This window comes from Triturus cristatus, chromosome 4_1 (genome assembly GCF_964204655.1).
Source record: "Triturus cristatus chromosome 4_1, aTriCri1.1, whole genome shotgun sequence".
Taxonomy (NCBI): Eukaryota; Metazoa; Chordata; class Amphibia; order Caudata; family Salamandridae; genus Triturus; species Triturus cristatus.
In genome coordinates, this window is record NC_140585.1 from 17,883,603 (window position 1) to 17,902,454 (window position 18,852).

The following is an 18,852-nucleotide window of genomic DNA, read 5'->3' on the forward strand; positions in this document are numbered from 1 at the left end:
CGCATGTGCCAGTAGGGAAAGCTCTTAAGGACCTCAATGTCCTCTTTACTGTGTGCAGACGCCAGATGTGATCCTGGGGCGAGTACACCTGAAATTCAAAGAGGACAGGGTGAGTGTTGACTGAGCAGTGGAGGGCATGTGAAGGGCACATTCCAGGACTGGTCACCAGAACTCCTGTGTGCTTTATTGTACAATGTCGCAGGACTCCTCCCCCTGAACATTCCTAATAGGGCTAGCGCTGGTTCCACCTTCATGGCTTCATGGCACTAACACTGCATGCCAAGTAAGGAGAGGACCCTGTTTATCTGCACTGGGGTGACCAACTGACATGGAGGCAAACTCTGGACAGAACAGTAAAATATTCAGGACACAAACTGAAGACAAATGGTCAGTTTTACAGACACATCGAAGAAGAGGCCCTACCCCGCTAATTTATCAGTGCATTTATTTACTATGTTCAACGTAATACTATATATTCACTATGGTCCTCTATGTAGGCTACATTCAGGTGGCACATTACGTCCTTCCTCAATAGTAAATTTATGACGTTGAGTACGGTGTCAAGTACATCACCCCTATCCAGAATTACTCAAACTTTCTCAGAGAAAAGCAACAGCAAAATTGCAAACTTTGATTATGTTTCTGAACATTTTAAACCCAATGGCTAACAGTTTGGGAAACATTAAGGTAAGTGACCATCTGTTAGTTTAGACAAGTTAAACAAAAACATCTGCCTCACCTCAACCTCCAGTCAACGTTAAACCTAAAGAAAATCAATGAGGCTGAGCAGATGGTGTGGTCGACAGTCTCACACCTAATGTCAAGATGTGAGGTACCTACAGCTTATCTGTTGTCTCACAGCACTAGAGTATGCGTCTGGGATTCTACATTTAGCTCAGAACTGGGAGCCCAGAATACCAGACAAATAGAACTAAAGAGCAAGACGAAACCAGGATTAGAGAGGAGATATACAGCAACTGATTCAAAGAAATGAGAGAGTGGAGCTATAGGATATATTGATAGAGGTATAGGGTGAGAAATAGGGTAGCTCATTGGATATGCTGAATTAGAAGAAAAATAATATATATATATAGATCCATAAGTATATGTGCTGCTCAGCCAGTGTGACTGTGGTGGTGAAATGTTGGTGAGTGAGAGAGTCAGTTGGAAGATGGGCTGGGCAGCAGGAAGGCTGCTCCTGGTGGGGCTCTTGGTAATAACATCCCTCTTAATAAATCAACCTACTTGATATATGTGGACTACGAGGCGTCTTTATTACAACATATTCTGGCGACGATTAAAGAGAAATCTACATGTGTCAACTAGAGGAAAGTGATGTCTTTAAAAAAATACAAGACTGCTGGAAACCACAAATGTAAGTCTGCAGACCACTGAAGAGGAAAAGGTCATTTTTACTACAGAGCGTAAAGAAGGTAAGGTCTCCTGAGCAACTATCCACAGTCTTCTTGCCAGTCGTATATCTGTGAGGGACATGTCACTCTTTACGCTATGGGGAATACCAGCGATTTTATATCAATTAAAGAAGGATTTTTTCTGAGAAGATTCAATCTATTTATCAATAAAGAATCACTCCATTCTTATCTCAACCGAAGAAAGGAGGCTTTAATTTGGGTGATTGATAGCACGCTATGGGGGATTCGCAACACAAAATATAACTCCATCGGAAGGCCTGCTCCATTGGTATTGATACCACGTCATATTTTAACCCTGGTGAAGTCCTTTTACAGACGAAACGTGTTGGGTGGGCTGATGCATGTATTCATTCTTCTAATTGTGAAAAAAAACATATTCAAGAACTATCAGGACTCCCCTCTACATATGTTTCATTAATGCCATGATTTAAAAGATTATATTGTACTTGACATTTAAATTGCTTTAGATATTGGTGTGCTCCTCAATATTATATGTGCTTACTTGTATACTGTTAAGTTTCTGTAGGCAAAGGTTGCCTCGATTGGTGTTTGTTTTTCGCCAGACACCTTACAGCTTTCTAATTTGTTGTATTAGCTCCTTTATTTCTGTATTTCTCCATTGTGCTTGTTTTCTTTTGTTCTGTTGTGTCATTTTTAGTGATATTAGGATATCAAAAGCTTCTTGTAGCCAATCATATCGTTTTTGAACAGCATTTATAATTTCTAGATCTGTACTGGATGTTAGTTGTGTTTCTAAGTGTTCCAAATTGAGTTTGTTAATGATCGATAGGCAGATGCACGTAAGGTGTGTGAGAATTTGGCCTGGTATATGCTGTCCAATAGTTATAGTGGTCACCCTGCACCAGTCCAAACAGCCCCTTATTGGTTATAGGTTAAAGACAACCTTTATTGAATGCTATCCTAGTCATAGCTATGGGAAGCAGCCCTCAGGCTAAGTCTTGAAGGAATGTAAAGCAGCTTGTTTTACCAGTGTATACTCTTTTGAGTGCCTAAATGAAAGACAATGACACCAGGTATATATGTAAAATATGTGTATTTATTTCTAAACACACCCTCATAGACTCTTAATCAGGCTAGAGGTCAAAACACATAAGTTACACTTCAAATATGACAGTAATAAGCACAAATACACATTAGGCCCTTGGGGCAAGCCAAACCATATACTAAAATAGTGGTATAAGAACCACGACTTAACTAGACACAAGGCCTAGAGTCTGTAGAATCACTGGGACCCCAAGCAACCATCCAAGGTAGTGACACAGGGGACCCACGGGGGCCGTGTGCAGTGTGTAAACACAGCCGCGAGCTTCCCTTAGCTTCTATGGGGAAAGTCGCAATTAGGTTTTTAAAGATTAGGGACACTTAGAAACGAGTCAGGACCAAACCATTTGGGACTTAGGAAGTTCTAGGGCCAACACCCATGGGAGCACCAGAGTACTCGTGTTACCTCACCCAAGGAAGCCGGGTGCATAGGTGTTGAATGGTGTCGGGTCACATCGTCTTTTTCAATGGGAGCTGGAAAAGAAGTGCTGCTGCCGGGAAGATGCGAAGTGTCCGAAGAGATCCAAGCCTGGATCGAAGTCGAGAAGAACCTGAAAGCAGAGGGGACAGAGTCTGAGTCACTAGCCAGTGGCCAGGAAGGTGATAGGCAGATGCCCACCGATGTCGGGTGATTTCAGGTGAAGAAGGTGAAGCTTGACTCTTCAGCCACGAGGACCAGTAGGCGTCGAGGACAACCAGGAGCTGGATTTGAGCTGTCCCACAAAGGATGTCGAGTGCTGCAGTGTCGGTGCCCGGATTGGACACAACAAGCCTTGGCAACAATAACCCACACAGAAATGAGAAAGATGCTTCGGTGCAGACCAGCAAGGTCTGTGGGACTCACCACTTGGTAGAGAGTGAGGGCACATCTGGAGCAACCAGGGAAGCCCAAGGAAAATCAAAGTTACCCCCTCAGGGACCCACCAATCGACTGAACAGGGATCGCGAAGGGACCTCAAGACGAAACACAAAATGGCGGCCCACGGGTCACTCGGGGTGACTAGGCCGAAAATCTTCGGTGGATTCTGTGCTCGAGGTGGGGGCTACAAGTAAGCCCAAGCCTGACTTCAAGAGACGTCGAGAAGTCAATGCACTTGCAAAAGTGCACGGTGACCAGGAGTTCCATGCTACTCACGAGGGCTGCGGGTTTCAGCTTTGCTGAGGACTCAGTTCAGCCTATGAGATGTCTGGAAGTCCTCTTCCTGGGCTGCAAATACTTCGGAGTCCGGCGGGAGCTTCGGAAATGCAGACCGGCAAAATGCTTTGTTGGTGCCTGCCAAGCAGGGGTGTCACTCCTTGACCCCAAGGGAGATTTCTTCAGTCCTCTAGTCTTGAGTAGAGCATCAAAGTTCCAAGATTCAGCTTCAGAGTTTCATCCAGGGATATCTAAAGTTCTGGTTACAGAGGTTCCTTACTTATACCTAAGGAAGGGGTTGGACTAGCTCTGGGGACCCACCTATGGGAGGGTTTGGAAAGAGGGGTGGCTACTCCCATTTCCTTTGTCCAGTTTTGTGCCATAGCAGGGGCTGGAAGCCCCTGAAATGGTTTGATCTGGACTATGCACAGGGACACCAAATGTGCACCCAGTGCAGGACATCAAGGCACTCAGAGAGTGCTCCGGCCTAGCCCCAATACACATAAGCCTGTCTGGGAGGTGGTTACACCTCCCTGTGACAGGAAATCTATTGTCCAGGCCTCCCCTGCCCGAGTTTCAGTCAGCAGCAGGAGTCCAGACCTGTGTTTGTGGCTGCAGCATCCATTTTGTGATGCCAGGGCTCTATTAGATTTCTACCGGGTATACCAGTACTGCCATGTCTCTCTCTCTAGAAGGTTGGGATCATATCCTCACATCAAGAACTGATGTGGGGGTATGATTCCAAGGTGTCTGACACCAAACACGACATGTTTCCGGGCAGCCAGTCCAAAGTTAGCATTAACCGTTTAAGACATAATGCACTTAAGAGCATATGGTCAGGCTGCACCACTGACAACCCCCGGAGAAGATATTCCGAAGGCTGCAGAGGGGCTCAGCTCATGCCCGGGCACCCTCTCACATATAACCAAGCACTCTGCCTTCAGGATTGTTAAGGCCTGCCATAGGAGTGACTGATAGGTTTATATGTGCAGTGATGGCATAATACATGCTTCAGCCCCTGGTAGGCCTCTGTGGTACCTATGCCCTGGGAACATTGTGTACCATATACTAGGGACTCACAAGGGTACCTCAGGATCCAATCTGTGGGGTACCTAAAGTAAATGCAATCAATTTAGAGAGGAAGCATCTAGGCTGGGGCCCTGAATAGCAGGGTCCCAGCCAGACTAAAGTCGAAAAACAGTGAAACACCAGCAAAAAGTGGGAGTAAACATGTGAAGCAGATCCTTCTCTCCTACAAGGTGGTTTTAGGTGTGTCCCTTACTGTTGTTTTATGTTGGAAAGCAAGCTCATGGTGGTCTGACCATGTGACCGGAGTTATTGTTTCAAAGGAAACTAGTTCTGTAATAGCAAAAATGACATCTAGGATGTGTCCAGCAAAGTGTGTGAGTTTGTGGATGATCTGATGTACTGAACTTGCGTCTAATCCAGCAATGATTGTTTTCAGAGGGCATAATGGGTTTGTCAAACAAAATGTTGAGATCACCAGGAATGCATAGGTTGGAATGTAGTGTTATAAGGTTTGGAACCGTGTATAGAAGTGTGTCTGGGAATGTTGCATTGCTATTTGGAGGTCTGTAAAGGAGCCAGAAGTTACAGGAGGAAGACGGTGTAGCATTACATATGGTGAAAAGGGCCTCACAATCTTTTATGGAGACGTTGTCAGCTTTAGTAATATGTAATGTTTGCCAGAACACAATAGTGGGGCCACCACCTCTTTTGCCTATACGATTTTGTGTGACAGTTTGATAGCCTAGAGGAACAGCTTCATGCAGGACTGGAGCCATATCATCTCCCAACCATGATTCAGTTATGAATAGTATGCAAGTTCATCAGTGAGAAGGTTGTAGATGTGATGTTTGTTTTTAGAGAGGGATCGAGCATTCATTATTAGACAATTTAGAGAACGTGCTTTGGCGATAGTGTGACTTTGTTTTGTAGAAGGGTGAGCAGTATTTTGTGGGCTTTTAGCAGGTATGTCCTTAATGTTGGTATTAGCTGTATGAGGATAGCAATCTTGTAGCTGTTCAATATTGTGTTCCTCGTCCAGCAGGCTAAGAAGGTATTTTGATGGATTTGCGTGTGTAGGTGGTTGGGATATGTTTGAGAGTGAATTGGTGCACTGTGTTTTGCTTTTGTACTGTAAACTTGTGCAGTAGACATGGAGAAGTGAAGTTGTGAGGTGTGACATGTCGCTTATTTTGTATGTGTCTGTTTAGGGCGGGGTGTATGAGTTAGGGGTGGTGGTGCGGCATGTGGATCTTGTAGTAAGGTTCTAAATCGTTCAATGAACAAGAGGTGGTTAAAAGAGAGTTGCTGGGTTGCTGTATATGTGTTAGGTGTAGTGGAAGAGAGAATGCTTGACATTGGAGTTTTTTCATTTGTGTATTCTGTAAGGTGGGTGTATGTTTTTAGTTTGTGATGGAAAGTATTATGTAGGTGTTGCGCTTGAGAGATTTTGTTGTGCTGGTGTGTGTGTTATGCTTTGTTTTGAGGAGTAGTGCAATTCATTAATACATATATCCTTAAAAACGGATGTTAGAGCTAATTTACGGGCAGCCCTTGAAAATTATGGACGGTTGGTCACCCTAATCTGCACCAACGGTCAAAGCTTGTTAAAGAAGCAATGCTTCCGTTTCACCTATGTGATGAATAATTTATTTTATTTATTTATTTAAAGTTTTTATATAGCGCCAGCTAGACCCGAAGGTATCAGAGCGCTTTAAATAGGATGAAGATCATTCAATTGAAGTAAATACATATATACAGATCAAGAAAAATCTTGTGCAGTCAAGATATTGTACAATATTTGGACAATTAACGCAGCACAAGATAGTGGAGAGAATGAAATAGAAGAAGATTCAGCAATCAAATTACCCCCTTAAAGGGTCAGGAAGGATTGGGAGTGATCTTTGCAAACATAACTCAGATTGATTGGGAATTAAGGAATTTGTTTAGCAGTAGGTATTTATGGTCAGGTTTGAAGCAAGAAAAGGATGGGTTGCTGTGGAGATCTCTAAGGAGTGAGTTCCAGATCCTGGGAGTATTTCCAGAGAAAGTGCAAGTCTGAAAAGAATTCTTTTTCAGTTTGGGAGGAATGAAAAGAAGTGCGTTGGAGCTTATCAGAGCCTTGGCTCTTTCTGCTTTGGAAAGTTTGGAACCAAGATACATTGAGTTTTGAGTATGCAGGGCTTTATGTGTAATCAAGCAGTTTTGTAGATACATCGTCCTTCAATGAAAGCCAATTGAGGCTCTTGAGGAACTGTGAGATGTGCTCAAATTGTTTAACACCTATTAGTAGCAGTGCAGCTGTGTTGAGAACAGTTGTAAGGGGGAAAGGTGAGATTTAGGAGTTCCTGTGAGGATGGCGTAGCCATAATCCAATTTTGAGATGACAAGAGACTGCACTACCAACTTAAAATCATCGGACGGAATAAACGGTTTGATTTTCTTGAGGTGTTTAAGAGTGGACAGGGCTACTTTGGCAGAGTTGTTGATGTGGTCCTTCAAAGACAAGTTTTTATCCAGAGTGATGCCCAAGGACTTTACAGAGTTGGATAGTGTAAAAGAACAGTTTAGGGCATTGAGGTTCGTGAGCCAGTCTTGTATTGGTAGAGTGTTGTTTTTCAGTGAGAAAAGTAGTATTCAGTTTTGTTGGGGTTGTTGTTAAGCCAGGTTTGTATCTTGATGAGTCTTTCATTCAGATGTTTGATGTCATTCAGTTATTTATTATTGTGGTAAAGTTGAGTGTCGTCCGCATATAGGTGATATTTGACCCTTACTTGGTTCAGAATAACAATCAGGGGCTCCATAAAGAGATTGAAAAGGGATGGGGAGAGAATTGAGCCTAGGGGTCACCATGGGGCACTAGTGTTGGTTTTGAGAAACAGTTATTGATTTTTATTTGTTGTGTGCGATGTTGAAGGTACTATGAGAAACAGCTCAGGACTGTGCCATTGATACCACTGCGGTTCTTGACTGTCATGATTGCTGCCAATAAGTCAAGTAGGATTAAGAGGCATGCATCACTTTCATCCAGGGATCTGCGAATATCGATATTGTGCAAAGCAGTTTCAGTGCTACAACCCTTTCTAAATCCTGACTGGAAGGTGTCCAGAAGGTGGAATTCCTGTATGTGTTGTTTGAGTTGTAGAAGAACGCATTTCTCCATTGATTTGGCTAGAAACGGGAGGTTGGTGATAGGTCTGAGATTATTGAGGTAGTTAGGGTCAGCCCATGTTTTTTTGAGTATGGGAGTGATTTGGCCTAGTTGGAGGGAGGTCGGTACATGTCTCAAGGAGAGAGATGAATTAATGATTGTTGTCCAAAATGGGGCGATGATGTGGTTGAGGTTTTGTACTAATGTGGATGGGAGGGGATCATAGGTGTGGGATGTGAGCTTCAGGTTTGCAATTACATTGAAGACTTCACTTTCTGTTATGGATTTGAAATCAGACCAATTAGCATCATTTTTCGGTTGAGGAATATCATAGTCTACATTTGTTATTGTTTGGACCAATCGGTCATCAGTTAAATCTGGAGTGGGGTAAATTGTGAAGGAAAGTGAGACAGTGGGGTGGGTAGGAATGGAAGACAGATTATCCACTTGGATGATGGATTGCTCAATTGGTGCTACTTTATCAATGAAGAAGTTGGTAATGCTGGATCCGAGTCTGAGACAAAAGGATCCATCAGTACTGAGGGTTCTTGTGTACTCTGCAGAGCTGAGGGCTCTTGTCTACCCTGCAGTACTGAGGGCTCCTGTCTACCCTGTAGAGCAGAGGGGTCTTCTCTACCCAAGTATGCTCAGGGCTCGTATCTACCCAGCAGTGACAAGGGCTCTTTTCTACCATGCAGCGTTGAGGGCTCTTGTCTACCCTGTAGCATGGAGGGCTCTTGCTTATCCGGAAGCTCCAGGGGCTCTTTTCTACCCTGCATCACCAATGGCTCTTGTCTAAAAGGCAGTGCAGAGGGCTCTTGTCTACCCTGCAGCACTGCAGGCTCTTGTCTACTCTAGAATGCTCAGGGCTCTTGCCTACCCTGGAGGGCTGAGGGCTCTTGTTTAACCTGGTACACCAAAGGCTCTTATCTACCCTGCTGCACAGAAGGTGCTTGTCTACCCTAGAATTAGGTGGGGCAAAGAATTTCCACCGGTTGAGATTGCTGAGTTTTACCCACTCAACGAAGAGCACGGAGTTTCGCAAAACTCTACAAAGTGACGTGGAGCTGAGTTTTTTTGTCTCCCGTGGCTTGCAAATGTTAAGTTGAGAAAATCAAGTGAGAAAAACTGCATGCTAGACCTCTTCCCGGCAAGATTCCTCAACACGGGTGGTCACAGAAGGTCTCGATCACTCGTGTTGAGAAATCTGCTGCTCACATTGAAGAAGCTGCCGCTCGAGTAAAATATTTACTCATGCCGCAGAAAGGAACGATGCGTAGTGCCGTTCTCAGTGATTTTACAGCACCGGACAAACTAAAAATCAGTGCGAGCAGCGGAACTTAACACACTCCGTCGCACGCGGTAGTCCGCGGAGCACAGGGGAGTTTTTGGGGGACTTTGCAGAGTCCCACAGAGCAGAACTCCGTGAACTCCACCAGGGCCTACTAAGAATATTGTGGGCTCTTGCCTAATCTGTAGCGCTGAAGGTTCTTGTCTACCCTGTAGCTCGAGGGCTCTTGTCTCCCCTGCAGTGCTGAGGGTTCTAACCAGCAGTACGAAGGCTCTTTTCTATCCCTGTGGGCTCTTGTCTCACCTTCAGTGCTGAGGGCTCTTTTTTGGACAAACTTTTTATTTATTAAGTTCTCGATGACAATAAACAATACACTTGGTAATATTGTTACATCTTATACTCGTATGCAGCTATTAGCACTCTATTTCCTTGTAGATGTCTGTCAGGTGATCCGAATCATATCTCCTTCAAGTAACTGCGCAGGTATTACCTTGAAGTGTACATAACTTTTGAAACAAAAACCATCTCTTTACCAGTAACCCTCTCCCTCTCATGATTCTATTGCCTGTCATACTGCTCTCATTTGTAAGTAGGAGGCAGGAGGGTGCACAGGAACATCAAGATTGTAGTAGGAAGAAAAGAAAAAGAGAAAAGGTGGACCATAAGGAAGAGAGGAACTCAAGCACTCGGATAACTAGATTCTCAGGTGATCCGGAGGGACGGACCTGAGGCGGGTCTATCTCCGGAGGAGGTTCTGGTATTGATAATGGTTCTGGTTAGCAACTCTGGGCGGTAAACTCCACTCCGCTCGCAGAGTTTGTGGAGTTTCCTGCACTCCGCCTTATGTGGAGCTCATGGAGTTCTAAAAAACTCTGCTACACGCAGTGGAGTTTTTTTCCTCGCTCGCGTTTACCAAAGTCAAGTTTGGGAGGGAGGAAAATCCACCTCACGGCGAGATTTTTCCTCGTTTGCGATCACCAACATCAAGTTGGCGAGCGCGAGCATTGAAAATAAACCTCCCAGCGAGATTTCTTAACGCTGGGGAGTCAGGTTTCTCATTGCGAGTGGTTGCGTATGCTCGCGACTGCTAGCTTTGAGAAACTGCCCGTTCGCAGTGAGAAAGCTGCTGCTCGAGTAAAAATCTACTCGAGCGGCAGAAAAGGTAAGCTTGCGCTGTGCATGGTGCTGTTCGCAATGATTGCACAGTGCGGACAAGCATCTGGCACTCTGCAATCACCGCGAATGGCATTTTTCTACCGTACTCCGCCGCTCAAGGAGCTCTGAGTAGTGCAGCAGAGTTTGTTTTTGCACTTCGCATAGTGCAACTCCGCGAACTCCGACCAGGGTTACTGGTTAGAACTGGAACAGGTGCAGTGCTCTAACCCTCGACGGGGGCAGGTAGTCAGCGGGAGACCACTAGAGAGATAGCTGACTAAGGTGCCCCAAGCATATTAAAAAAATTTGAACTCATCCCTGTAGGTGGCGCTCAGACGTTCCATAGTTAGTGCCTGCCATAAACGCCCATGCCATTGTGTGATGGCAGGAGCGTCTTTCCTTTTCCAGGCGGCGGCTATTGCTGTTTTTGCGGGCCCCAGACGGAGTCACATTATGGCCTGGTCTTCTTTCGTTTGATATTTCAAGCTAGGGTCCCGAAGACCGAGAAGCGTACAGTCTGGGGAATCAGGGATGGGATATCATAGTATCTCTTTGATTTGAGCCAAGATTTCAGACCAAAAAGACCTAATTGTCGGGCAGTCTCACCATATGTGTCAAAAGTCACCCATAATGCCACACCCTCTCCAGCAAAGGTCTGATGTGTTGGGAAATATATTTTTTAATTTTGTAGGATATAAATACCAGTCATAGACTATCTTATAGAGGGCTTCACGTTGGCCTAGTGAGTGGTTGTGACGCCTTATGTCCTTCCATAGGGCTTTCCATTGTGTGTCTGTGATCTTGTGGCTTAGTGTGCATTCCCAAATTCGAGGTGACGTGAGGGTTTAGAAGGGAGTGTATGCAGTATAGCGAATAAAGAAAAGAGCCCGCCCCTTCACATATTGCTCTAGTGCTGAGTTCCCTTGTTGCCCCCTCACTAATCCCAATTTGCAGGACCCAGTGCCTCAGGTGGAGATAGTGGAAGTGCTCCGAGCTCGGCAAGTGGAAGTCTCTTTGACAGTTTTCAAATGTTAGTATATCCCAGTTGTGAAAATGTCTGCTAACATGAGGCATCCTCCCTCCCTTCATGCGTCAAAGGGACCCGGCTGCAGTACGGGGGTAGGCTGGATTGTAGTGTATGGGGGCGAGCGGTGAGGGGAACGTCATCCAATCAGTTTGTCTCAATACGTCATCCCATGTTTTGAGAGTCGTTCTGGTAGGGGTGCTGATATAGGCGTTAGCCGGACGATCCAATTTTGGTTTCTGTTGCTTTTTGTTTCCAAAGGAGATCCCATATTACCCTGCCCAAAATTGCTCGATCCATATGTATCCAGTGTTTTTCTGACTCACGTTGGGACCATTCCACTATAACCCTAAGTTGTGCCGCTTTATAGTATAGTGTAGAGGTTAATAAGTCACTGAAGCGTTGGTCGTAGAGTAGACGTTTATTAGACAACCCTCTATCAGCTTCCCCACGACAGCAGTAACTGATCAAGACCGAACACCCAGCACAGGGCATTCCAGCGTTCTGGAATACTACGCTGAGAATTCCACCCCGATAGAACACATGACATCACCACATATAGGTCCAGGTCGGGTAGTGCCAAACCACCCTCATCCGAGGGCCTCCATAGGAGATTAAATGGGAGCCTCTGCCTTTTATTCTGTCATATAAATTTCTTTAATAGGGTGTGGACTCCATATAAAAAGTTGCTCTCGAGATCTATGGTGAGACTCTGAAATACATGCACAAATTTTGGGAGGACTACCATCTTGACAGCGTGTATTCTTCCTAACCAGGAGAGATACAGTGGCGCCCACAGCTTAAGATCAACCTGGAGTTGAAATAGAAGTGGAGGATAGTTTGAACCAAAGAGCCCTGAGATTTTGGGGTTCAGCTTTATCCCCAGATATGATAGTTCTCGTTTGGCCCACTGGAAAGGGGTTGAGACCACCAGATCTCCCATCGCTGCTTCTGTTAAGGTCATATTTAGGATAAAAGATTTGGGCAGGTTAATTCAAAGTCCTGCTACCCCCGCAAATCGTCCCAGCTCCTCCCAGAGAGTCGTCAAAGATCTCTGCGGGTCCGAGCGTGTCAGCAGGATGTCGTCAGCAAACAGGGAGATTTTATGTTCATCAGATCCAAAAGTTACCCCCCTGACCCTCTGACTCGCTCTAATTTGTGCGGCTAGTGGTTCAATGCTAAGCGCAAAAAGGAGTGGGGAAAGTGGCCACCCGTGTCGTGTTACCCTCCCTAGAAAGAAGGGATCCAAAGCTACTCCGTTGATCAAGAATCTAGTACTAGAGATGGCAAAATTAGCCTTTATCATGTTTATGAATGTCTCGTAGAATCCGAATCGCTGGAGGGCCTGAAAAAAGAAGGGCCAATCCACCTGATCAAATGCCTTCTCAGCGTCTAAGCCGAGAAGCACTCCAGAGATTTGTTTTTTAGTAGTTTTTTCTATTAAGTCACTCACTCTACGCACATTGTTGTGCATCTGTCTGCCCTTGATGAACCCAAACTGGTCCGGGTGTATCAGACTGGGCATTAGGTTTTCTAATCTGGTAGCCAGGATATTTGAATACAGTTTGGTGTCGAATTTGAGGAGTGCTAGGGGGCAATAAAATCCACATTGCTGTGGGTCCTTCACTAGTTTGGGGATCACAGTAATAAGCATTTCACTCATAGTAGATGTTACCTGTTTGGTGTCCGCTATGTGATTAAAAAGGGCAGTCAGTTGTGGAATCAGTTCAGCGTTAAAAGTTTTATAAAACTGTGTTGTCAGGCCATCAGGTCCTGGAGACTTGTGCAACTTCAGGTCCCAAATGGACTTCTGTACCTGCTCCTCCATGATGAGTTCTCCCAGTTGTTCATTCTGGGCCGCTGTGACCTGTGGGATTTTTATTTTTTAATTTTTTATTTTATGCGTTTTTATTTAGCGCAGACTTTACCCGAAGGTGTCAGAGCGCTTCACAATAGGAACAGTAACGTTACATGAGGAGAGGAGACAAGTGTGAAAATAACAAAAGCAAACGTTACAAGAGGAAAAAGTGACAAGTGAAGCATACAAGATACAAGTAGAGGTATAATACTGCAATAAGTGGCAGTCACTCAAAACACAAGAACACACTAGGAAGGCACTTCTCTAGGCATGGAGAACAGAATTCCCTATAATGAAAGAACTTCCTTGAGGGAATAGAGAGGGCGTGAATTAGATTTGGAAGTGTCTTTGAAGGAGGAGAAATTTGATGTCAGTTTTGAAGGATCGGGAAGAGGTGGTGGTCTGGAGTTGAGGCGGAAGTGAGTTCCAGATTTTTACCTCGTTGCCTGATAAGGATTGGGCCATCGATCTTTCCTTTTTGAAAGTGGGAGGTTCAAGCAATAACTTTTCCGCATTACGTGATGGTCTAGAGCCTCCAGAGAGTTTCAGTTTGTTCGCCAAGTAGCATGGAGAGTAGGAGTGTAAGGCTTTGTGGGTGATACAGGCAGTCTTGTAGATAGTTCTTGCCTCGATGGGAAGCCCATAAAGGGAAGATAAAATGGGTGTGATGTGGTTGCTTCTTTTGGCCCCATATATGAAACGAGCTGCTGAGTGGAGAACAGATTTAAGGGGGGACAGGTGGGATTTGGGGAGGCCGGTAAGAAGAAAATTGCAGTAGTCCAATCTAGAGAGGATCAGCGATTGGACCAGGGTTTTTAGGTCTTGCTCCGGGAAGAAGCGATGAATCCCCCAAAGAAGGTGCAGTTGGTATTGAGCAGCCTTTGCAATGAAATTGATGTGGGGGAGTAGATTGAGCTTTTTGTCGAGTATGACACCAAGGGATTTTGCAATGTCGACAATGATGGGTTTATTGTTAAGTAGATTCATCGGATCCATCCATGGTTGAACCGGAGGAGGAGAGAGTGAGGAGGAGAGGAGGAGAAATTCAGTTTTGGAGGGATTCAGAATCAGTTGATGAGTTAACATCCAGTTTTGAATGGAGTTGAGAGTGTAGTGTAGGATGAGAGACACCTTAAGGTAGATTTGAGTGTCGTCTGCATAGAGATGATAGAGGATCCCAGATTTACTTAGGAGATTTCCCACGGGTTCCAAATAGAGGTTGAACAAAGTGGGTGGAAGTATAGCGCTTTGAGGAACACCTTGACCTTTCGCCAAAGGAGATGAAAGACTGTTCGCTATTTTGATAATTTGGGATCTATCAGAGAGGAAGGAAGCAAACCATTAAAGCACTGTGCCTTCCATGCCTATTCTCTGTTGAAGAGTGTTAAGGAGAGTGTTGTGATTGACAGTATCAAAGGCTGCAGAAAGGTCAAGGAGAATTAGAAGAGAAGACTCCCCCGAATCGAGTATGCGCAGAGCTTCATAAATCACATGCAGCAGGGCTGTTTCAGTGCTGCAATTTTGAATGAAGCCAGACTAGAAATTATCAAGAATGATATGACGGGAGAGTTGTTTTGCTACACATCTTTCTGTGATTTTCGCAAGAAAAGGTAGGTTAGTGATGGGGCGGAAGTTGTTCAGGTTGTTCGCATCAGCAGTGGGTTTTTTATGAAGAAGGGTAACCTGCCCAGTTTTGAAGGAAACAGGAAGGGAGCCTTGACTAAGGGAGAGGTTAACCAGAGTGGTCCAATAGGAGAGAGAATGGGTGTAGAAGTCGATGGCAATGGCACTAGGGATGGGGGTCAAGAGAGTGGTTAGAGGGCTTTGTTTCGAGGATGCACTTGAAGAAGGCATCTTCAGATATGGAGTCAACGTTTTTCCAAATGGCTAACGATTTGCGCTCTTCTGGAGGGGTAGGATGAATGACCTGATCCACAAGTGAATACAGCCAATTCCGCTCCTTTCTTTGTAGAATCCTCCAACTTGGAGGTTGGGGGAGAGCAGTTTGGATTCTTGATGAGGTTGAATCGTTTTTTGGGTCTATTCTTGACTGAGTCGAGGAGGGTTCTGAAATGCGATGCTTTTTCCAGGAAGATGTGCTTGTGGTAATTGGATCTTGCTGAATCTCATGTAGGTAGTCTGTTTGTTCTTGTGAGTTGGGGTTGGTCTGCTGTACATATTGTGCTGTAAAAATCCATAAATAATTGTGCTTTCCCCGTCTCTTCCCGTGTCTGTGTGCCGGTAGGGTCCTGTAAGTTCCCAATGTACTCTTTTTTCTCTCTTCACTCGCAATTGTCACGCTAGGTGAGCCCCCACTTTGTTGCCCTGAGCATAAGAGGTCTGCTTAAGTTGGAGTAATGTCAGCTATGCCCTGTTCGAGTATATTGCCTGTAGTTTCCCCTTAATGGCAGTAACCTTTCTTTGGAGTGTTAGTGTGGGGCTGGGCTTATGTGCTTGTTCTGCTGCTTTCAGTTCCCCTTCCAAGTTCAGTCTCTCTTTCGTTCATTCCTTATTAAGGGTTGCCATTAGTGTCAGAAATTGTCCCCTGACCACGGCCTTAAAGGCGTCCCAGTTGTCCACTAGAGCCATATCTTGAGGGTCATTTAATTGAAAGAATTCCCTGATGTGTGTGTGCAATGCATCTCGCAATCTTTTCTCGCGTACCAAGGCATTGGGAACGAACCACCTCTTCAATTTAAGTTTAGGACATGCCCAATCCAGGAGGACTCCCACCTGCACGTGGTCGGACATGATTATAGGGTTTATAGTGGCCTCTTAACCTCCTGATTTAAGGTTAGGCCCATGAAAATGTAGTCATGTCTTGAGTAGGTGTGGGGAACGTGGGAAAAGAAGGTATAATCTTTATCTTCAGGGTGTGCCTCCCTCCAACTGTCCCGAGGCCCATATCTTGAATGGCCTGTTTAAGATTTTTTGGGAAGCTCCCCATGTGAGCTCTATGAGGGTGTGTGCTGTCTGATTCTGAGTACCAGGTGAGACTGAAATCTCCCATCATGAATAGTTCCCCCTCTGCAAAGCCACCCAGTAAAGATAGGGGGTTGTGGATGAAGACCGCCTGGTTTGTGTTAGGGACGTATACTGACGCAATTGTACAGAGCCTACCCCAAATGATTCCCTTTACAAATACCACCCTCCCATCTTTGTCAGTTTTGTAGTCTTCTGGTTGGAACCTCAGGGAAGCATGGAAGAGAAGAGCCACCCTGTTGTGTTTTGTATAGGAGGAGGATTTATATATCAGTGGGTATGCCTTATGTTTTAGTCTGTGATCTTCTGATTTTTTGAGATGGGTCTCTTGGATAGCGACTATGTCATAGTGTTTGTTAGTAGGGTATTTCCAGATCTTCTGTCATTTAGAGGGGGCGTTCTTGCCTCTGATGTTCCATGATAGTGTAGAGATTACCATAATGGTGTTTTGTACCTGGTGTATCCCTTGTTTGCCTCTCACTGCCTGTTCGTTCCTCCCTACTCCCCCTGCCTATTCTCCTCCACTCCATATTGTTCGTCTTAGACTCTCCCAAATACTTTGCCCAATTTTGTTCCCTGCGTGTTACCCCCTTGCCCCGGTCCTGATGCAAAAATAAAAGAAAAACAAAGAGAGAAAAGAAGAAAAAGAGATTAAGTTCCAAAACAGTTAACGTTGGGACAAAATGTCCCCAATTCAGATAACCTTCCCGGTGTCTGGTGAACATGCAAAACGAATTGGACCATAGTCCGATGCCAAAGTTCTTTTATTGAGGCTAAATGAGAGGATAGTCTCTACTTCTCCAAATTGGGACCTGTTAGCTTGCTTCACTAATGTCCGTCTGAGTGCCATCCATGAAGCGAGCCAGGATCGCCACCACCCGGATCTGAAATCGATGAGAAGTCAATATACTCCTATTAGTCAAGGCTGTCGTGATGGTGTAAATTGCCGTCCTCAATCTGTGCATCTTTGCAGAGTTTATGCCAATGTTTGGCGGGGACCCGTTGATATGAAGTCTCTCAGGTAATCTCTCGGGGGCCCTGATTCCTCTGAGATCTGGGGGAGTCGGTGGGTTTGTTCTCATTGGTTTACTTTCTCTGCCCCTGTGCAAGCACTGTTTTGCTGGGTGTCGCTATCTATTCCGGTATCGTTCTCCAGAGATGTGAGGCCCAGCAGGTTGAACGCTTCCTTTGTCTTGGTGATGTGGTGAGCTTTGTTTCGGTGTTCGAAAGCAGGGCCAAAAGGGTAGGTCCAGCGATACATAATGTTGTCCTGCCTAAATTTCTCCATGACCGGCCTCAATTGTTGATGACGCAGCAGCGTTGCCGATGCTAAATCCTGGTATAAATTGCAGGAGAACCCCTGAAACTTCACCACGTCAAGTTTCCTAGCCACTTGCAATATGGCCTCTTTGCTCTTAAATGAGTGTAATTTAACGTCACGCGGTCAACGTTTTCCATCTTGGTTGGGTCTCCCCACCCTGTGCACTCTTTCCACTTTGAATTTGATATTGCCAAACCCAGAGTTTCAATAAAAAGCACTGTTACAAAAGCTTCGAGGTCTGGTCCATCCGTTCCTTCTTCCAAATTCTGGATTCTAAAGTTCTCCCGTCGCAATCTGATCTCCAGGTCTTCAGTTTTCAGTAACAGTGCTTGTACTTGCAATTGGAGCTCTTGCGCGGTCGAAGTTGTCTTTTCCGTGCATCGCTCGAGGTTTGCAGTTTTGGTTTCTATGTCTAGCACTCTGGTGCCCACCAAGTCGACATCTTGCTGCAAAGTGGATAATCTGCCACTGAGAGCGGCCCTCAGCGAGTCTAGAGACTGGGCCGTATCTGCCTTTATTTCCTCCTGCAATTCCAGTTAGAATTCCCTCAGGGAGGCAAGGAGGTCTTCTTTAGAAAGCGCCTTGTCATTCTCCCCTTCTCTTGTTGATTGAGATTCCGTAGTAGTTGTGGGGGTGAAGTAGGAGGAGACTCTATTACTCTGTTGTTTTTTGGGCTGCATAGATGGGCCCTTCGCTACACCTGTCAAGATCTACCGCCTCCTGGGTGCTCCCAAGTCTATCCTAGTGCAGCACTGGCGTGGGGTTCTCTTGTAAGTGTTCAGATACCTTCTGTGCCCCGTTCTTGGTCGTCTCCTGGTGTCGCGGTTGGTGCGCCCGCTCCCCTTTAAATAGCGCTTAAGGGGGCCTTTAACTCCAATATTATAACAGTATGCTATTGTGTTAGGCGTTTAGAAATGTTACTTCATGCACATCTGGTTTTGGATTATTTTCCTTGGGTGCCATTTTAAGGTCAGGCACAAGGCTTCTCCCCCCTACTGTGCCGCTTCTGCTTCGTCTGCCAAAGATCTCTGATTAGTGTCCAAACCACCCTGCCTACGTAATTTGCTTCCTTCCTTTTTTCTAGGGGGGGCCTCCCGTTCTCAATTTGCTTTCCTCTCCAAGGTCTGGGCCCCACTACCCCTGCTCTCCAGCTCTACGGAAGATTGTTATCTCCGGGGGGTCCTCAGGGTGGGGGGAATCCCGCTCACTCACCACTGCTCTTGAAGTTGGGGGTTCGCCGCGTTCTGATGCATAGATGCGTGGGCTCTTCCAGACCGGCCGCATCCTGCTTTCCATCCCGGGCCTAGGCCGCATCAGCCCTTCTCCAGTCACCCACCATCCTTCACGCCCAGCTACCGCATTTCTTTTAAAGCATTTAAAAGAAATGCGGTAGTTTCATATGAGCGATAGTCCA